Below are 7,070 nucleotides of genomic sequence, written 5' to 3'. Positions count from 1 at the left end.
CCACAGTTACACACAACTACAACTGAATCCTCAAGTTCCATTTAGTAGAGGGACCGTATCATTGGCTGTCTACGTCACAGTAACCAGAGTGAGAGTTCGTATAGAAAGCTAGCACATCTTTCAGAGTGCTAAAAGTGAAACAGAGTACGCCTACGCACACACACGGACACCGCTAAACTGCAGCATTTCATCAGTAATCCCCTTCCCAGTTTAATTAAATCTATAGTTACGGTTGTAGAGCCCAAATACAGCTCACACACAGAGGCGGTGGACAGCAGATTGGGGGTGGGGTTGCGGGGATGGGGCAGTGGCTGGTGTGGTCCTTTTTGAATGGACTTGCTATCACTTAGCAGAGATTGTCTGCAGTGCCTTGATAACTGGATGAATCCCTTTAATCTATTTTCATGTACCCCTGATCCTCTCACTGGTGTTTCCAGTTTGCTGCCAACCACGCACACACATGCACATACATTTCCTGTTTCATTCATCGGTAAGTGACAAGGCTGGGTGTAATTCTGGGATTGTATAGTTGCTGTCCAGGGGTGAAGCCTTTGAGAAAGAGAAGTGATAAATTCCCTTTACTACATGTTGTCTTTGATCCACTCTTTTAAGATAAAGACCAGAGTGTCACTAAAAAAAAGAGAACACAAAACTGGCTGTGCTTCTGCAAGAATTCAACTCTCTTTAACATGAACGCAGTGTTTGTACCTACACTTTTACTCCAGGCTTACATCTGTAAAGCTCATTTATTAACACTGATCTGACCTGTTTAATCTATGCACAAACTGAAATGTAAAAATATTTTGTGGTTTTAGGGGAAACTTAGATTCATCAACTATTTCACGGCAAACAAAAGACAAAGTATTAGTGAGCTTTAGATTTTAGAATTTTTTTTTTAAATTTTGGACAACAGTTTGCTGTTCTCCCCCCCCCCCCCCCCCCCACTGTAGTCTTTATGCTAAGCTAGGTTGACAATGTCCTTGCTTCAGCTCATATTGTTATCTCACTCTCTGAGCTCTATTTTGGTGCTGGGGCACTGAGGTCGTTTCTTTGCACCGATTTGTGTCTCGGTGACTCACTGTGCACCCCAGTGGGAGAAGAGGCACAGTAGAGGCTGTAGCAAGTCCAATCCAATGTGACACTGCAATCTTGGTGCTAAGAACGAGTGCATTTTGCATGGTCGGCCACCTGCCTGCTCTGAGAAGGTCAACTGCTCAGCGAACTTTTGTTCCATGCTATTTTGGTCACTGTTTGGTTGGTTGGTCACCTAAAATCATATGACCCTCTTTCCACTTTTTATGTTTTGTTAACCAGCTGACATATGACAATGCAGGCAAAAAATGTTTTATTCTGATTGTGGAATTAATGTCAGCCAGACAGAATAAAGATTAATGAGCAGCTCAGTAATCCGCGACAGTAAGCAGGTAGTGGTGACTCTTTACAGCCGCCTGAACGCATCAGGTATCTGTCCTATCTGTAGTTTCTAACTAAGTGATGCTGCACACGGTCAAGCTGCAATTACACACGGCAGATCTGCTGGTTCAATTTTGTGCAACAAGCACCAGAATGTTGCAAGAGCACAACGGAAAAGTTCATATTCATGTGCACAACAAACCAGTGTGGCTAGAGTTATTGCAGAAAATCTGCTGCATCTTGTCCCTGATGCTTCCCGTTCACATCATGAAGTGAAGATGAGTGGCATGTTGAAGAGAAACAAGAGGCACAGCTCAACGTACTGCTAAGGGTCCATTCAGAAACATCACATTGGCAATGTAAGGTTAGACAGCAACCTAGTGCTTCCCCAAGTCTCAAAAAACATTTCTCACATATCCTCCTGTCCCAGCTGAGGAATGACTTTGCTGCAACAGTGAGACAGTGATAAATAGAAGTGTTCAGGTGACTCATAGGGAAGCTTCTAACAGCTTAGAGCAGGGTGGGAGTGCAGCACAACCACTTTAAAGAGCCTTTCTTTGTTGGTCTGAGTTTGTAGTGTGTCTCGAGGGCCTTTGTGGTCATTTCTGAGTCATTCCAACCTGGAACGAAGCTCACAGATAAGTGCCTCAGTTGAAGTACTGGTCTCCAAGAAATGCCCTTTTGTTCTTAGACAGTGGCAAATGGTGTCTTGTGAAGAGGGATAAGTAAAAACTTGGCTTGTATTGGCGCTTCCTGGGTGAATGAGTGACAGAAATTTCAAGAAAAAGGCACCCTGGGCTAGCATTTTAGGGTGTGATGAAGCTGATGAAGTTGGTTTTCTTTGGTCTTTAACCTGCAGAAGAAACTTTATGGTATTTTTGAATTTGGTTTGTGTAGATTTCTGCCAAATTCCAAGAGAACCGGAACCTGACAATGTGAACTCACAAGGAGGTGTTAGTTCATTGGAAACAGATTTGCTAACCTGTGATCGTGATGGAGTAAGCAAAACAAATCTGATTCCAATCGTTGGTATTTTAGCAGACCATGATGGATTTTTCTGGGCTATTTGCCCAGAAAACATTCAATAGTGTTCAACTTGTTCTTGCGCCAGCCAAAGCTGAACCAAACTGAAACGGTAAACACTCGGTGCAGCGGTTGAGTGAACTGCTCCAAATATGTTTGGAGTTAACTCATGCCTAATTCCCAAATTACAAGCAATGTTCTGGGCTTTGTTTGCTGGCTTCATCTCTGTCCAACTTTACAACAGCTGCGTTTTAAACCTCTCATATGATTTATATTGGCTCTTTGCTTTTAACCACGCGTTCATGTGTTTCAGAGCGTTTGTTGTGTCTTAAAGGTGTAGGTTTCACTGATGTAGTACTGCTCTTCCATAAGGTGGTTTTCATGGTCATCTTAGTTCAGTATGTCTAATGCCTAGTGTCAGTGTAAATTTAACATGCTATGATCAAAACTTTGATGCCAGATGATGGGGTTAGATGAAAAGTTCAGGGATCACCACAAATTTCAACCTCATGGTGTAAAAGTCAGAAAATCACCAAAGCTGCTAGGGAACCATGAACAGTTGCAGAAAATTTTGTTCCAATCTCTGAGGTAGATGTTGAGATATTTCACAGGATAGCTGCTGATGGTGCCAGAGGTAGAGTATGGGGACCAAAGTGGTGGATTGACTGACACTGCCATTCCTCAAGGTCCTAGTGCCTAAAAAGTGTCATAACTCAAGCAGGAGAGACTCAGAATCCTGTCTTTTGGTCCCCAGTATGAGGAAGGCCTGAAAAATCTGGAAACAGACTGGTGCTGTGCATTTGTGGTCTGAAAGCATGTGGTTTTAGTATGAATTTAAAAGTTAACTTCTAACAAATCCACCTATTGATTGCGAACTGCTCAGAAAGTGATCTTGTGAACTACCTGTGTAAGTGATGCATATATTTATGTTAAAAAAAAAAAAAAAATCATTTGGTAACCATGGTAACATGTATGCGCATCAGCTCTTGCTGGGATTTTTACCCTGATCAATCTGAAAAAAACTGTGGCCTGTTGTACTTGCATCCTCCGGTGCTCCATTAAAAAGACACAGTGACCCCACAGTAACAGTCTCAGTATAATGCTGTACAACACGTCTCTTTTTCATCCTCTCCCTGTTTGTAGTTATTCATAACATGAAATTGATTTGCAATCTAATGATACTAATAATGCTTAAAATCAGTTCTGTCTTTGTGAGCTCTTTGTGCCACCATGAAACTCAACTTTGGTGACTGACAACAACAGTGTCACAGTGTATGTTCCTGCATTTCGTGCCATAACATTATGTCAGGGGTACTGTTACTGTGTATACTGTCACTATGTTTCACTCACTTCACTCCATTTGTATTACTAATAGAAACTCAGTCCACTTCTGTTTAAACTCCTTTTTAATTTCTGATCGATCATGGAAAATCCCCACACTCACATGCTGATGTGCATACATGTTACCATGGTTACCTGGGATGATTCAGCTCTGATCTGCCTCCAAGAGGATATTCTCATTAATCCCACACAAAGTATGGAGATGTTCATCTACATGTGTTGTTAAAATCAAGTATAGAGGCAGATTTTAAGGGTCAGTTCACCCAAATTAGAAATTAAATCACTTGTATCTAGTGATATCTAGCCATAGAAAGTGTTTGTGTGTTTTCTAGCTCCACCCTAACGCAATATAGGTGACAGAAATTTAGTTTATGTTGGTCACAGCATTAAGAGAGTACAGTTATAATCACCAGCATATTCTTTTTGTGGAAAGTGTGTGCACAGAACACACAGTTCCGAGTTTTCATTGGAATTAATTATCATGAAAGAACTAGTTTCTATTTCAAAATCTGGCAAAACAAAACCAAAATTATCTGCATGGAGAGATGCCACCAGAAACAAGTGAGAAAATATGTTTTTTTAATTTGAGTTATTTAGCCCTTCAGTGAAAGGAAGCTCATGGATGAAATAGTTATGACAAAGAAGCCTTCTGAACTGGTCAGACCAGCAGACAGACTGTCAGTTTGGATGAAGTCATGAAGTGTGGACAGTGCATTACTTACGCCCCCCTCCCCCAGGCAAGTGCTAGCTCACTGGATGACCTGTCCCATATTTCACCACTTACCAGGTGGCCTCACCAAGATAGGAATAACAGCTCTGCAAACTGCTGACACTGTGTAGGCTGCAAACCATTTGATTTTTGTGCAACACATTTGATCATTCAGTGTTAGTTTGTGTGCATCTGATAAGCCGCCAACACGCTCTGGTAAAGTGGTGTTCCAATGAAGACATCTATTTACTGACAGTAATGCCACCCTCTACGCTGTGCTTTCAGGGAAGCAGGGTCTGACTGGCTACCATAGTAACTAACGCCGACTTGCATCCTTTTCGAGCCTGACCTCCCACCTATTTCCCCCCACTGAGTGTGTCCGTGTGCTGTGGGGGATGGGCTGGGCACGAGGGTGTATGTGTGCCTACTTTTGTGCATGCATGTGGGTTATGTGCACCACAGTAGGGGTACTGGGGGAGGGAGGGGGGGGGTTCACTGTAAAAGCAGTGTACAAAACAGGCTAATGGATCCCAACAAAACCCCTTTTCAGAGAAGACTGTCAAACAATAACGTCTGAGGATGGAAAAGCACTTGGTGGCCTTTTTGCAGCACAAAAATGGGCCGCAAACTTTTGACTCTCAAACATCATGCTGGCATATGCACAGTATAAATATATAAAGGGCACTCAAAATACAGAGAATTGATGAATTATTAATGCAGCCTACGCTGGACAGGAGGGAGGCAGCTTCGATGAGCCAACCCAATAAACAAAATCTTTATTACAGTATAATGCATGTGTGTTCCTGAGCATGTGATGTGATGTATACTGTATGCCCCACTGTTTGTTCACTGCGTTGTGTACGTGCTCCAAATGGCGTTGCAGAAGCTGCTTGTGACTGTACTGTATATGAGGTTGTGAAAAAAACGCCCACACATTTTGGCATCGAGATAATGTCTCATCACAGAGAGGTTGTCTCTCGCAGCTCTTATACACAATGCGGGATAACGTATAGTGAGATGGAGCAGTGAAAGAGAGAAAACGACAGATTTCCTGCTTTGATTTCTGTTTAGAGGAGCCCCTGCGGTGGTGGGCGTGCATGCATTCTTTGATTTGTTCGTGCATTTCACTCCGTTCCTTTGCAGAATCCTTAACAGGCAAAAACACTCATCTTCATTTGCATGGGACTCATTGCATATTTATTTATTTTTATATCGGGATCAGTGACGGCTGATGAATAATTTAGTCAGCTTTTCTGCCTCACCTCCAGGGTCACGCTGAAGGTCCACTTCCCAAAAACTCCCCATTATCTCCAGCTGACTGCATTAGCACTGCCACAGTGGAGCCCCATGCTGAGAGCCTCCTGACCTTGCTGATGAAGGACTTGTGGGGAGGAGGAGGTGACATCATCAGACGAGGACAGACTCCAAGCTTTTCTTAAGGGCAGTGCTTTGAGGCTGTACTAAAAACTCTTACACAAGTTTGAATAGTATTTCTTTTTTTATATAATTTTTAACGTAATATAATAATCTTCAGGCTCCTTCGTTCATTTGGCTCTACTGTTTTGTGGAGCAGACTTGTCTGATCCTCCTCCTTCGTATTTATGAGTACAGTAATAGCCTCAAAATTCTCTCTTTTGATGGAGAAGATTAATAATCCCCATCCATTAAAGTGAATCTAAAAAATAAAATTCATTTTCAGTGTTAGTTTTGACTTGTGTACTTACTGGATCAAAGTTCTCATTACCACAAAGAAGAAATTGAAAAATTATTTATGGCTCTGCTGTGATATCATCCCCTGCATTCGTGTTCTCCAGGGCTTGAATATTTGATACCAAAGGAGAATGTCACTGTTTGCCCAGCACAAAGCAGGTGCTGGTCAAACAGTTTTAGAGTCTAATGTCCAGTCCTTATAGCACATCTGTGGCTTCCACTGTCTGAGTGAGTGGGAGCTCCCTTGTCCAGCTTCCACTTTCAGAATTGAAAACAAACTTAACAGCATAATGGGTTTTCCTAAATGCTGAATATCGTAAAGGGGGCAGACAGGTATGTGGATTACACCACAGAAGTTGCAGTGTCAGCTCTCAGCTGGCACTGTCATGGGTGATGCACTCGAGGCTCACACGCACTTTTCACAAATATATTCAAAAATAGTTTTGTCCTCTGTGGAAAAATGGAAATATACCCTCAATAGCTGCAGCATCACTGTAGTCTGTGCTTACTCACAAAAAAAGAGAAAGAGAATTTCAAGTTCAGATTAACTGTAAGATTCTTTCTTTTTTTTTTTCCAGAAAGACGTGGAAATACACAGAGATCCTTGAAGCTGTTTCTTCTGATAACACGGAGGAACACAACTGCTGAAAAGCATCAACTTTCAATGCCAATCACCAAATCATCAGCTGCGTCTCGGATACATTCTCCAAAGAAAATGAAGTAGCCCTGCAGCAGGTATTTTTTTTTTTTTTTTTTACACTGAAAACCAACCACAAATCCATCTGTACAGTTTCCTCTATCTCATGCCCTGATTCACTCGCACAGGGGGGACATGTCTGCTTTTTTGGCAACCAGTTAGTTTTTTGAAATCGGC

The sequence above is a fragment of the Toxotes jaculatrix genome, chromosome 21, assembly GCF_017976425.1.
Source record: "Toxotes jaculatrix isolate fToxJac2 chromosome 21, fToxJac2.pri, whole genome shotgun sequence".
Taxonomy (NCBI): domain Eukaryota; kingdom Metazoa; phylum Chordata; class Actinopteri; family Toxotidae; genus Toxotes; species Toxotes jaculatrix.
Note: the sequence above shows the minus strand (reverse complement) of the source record.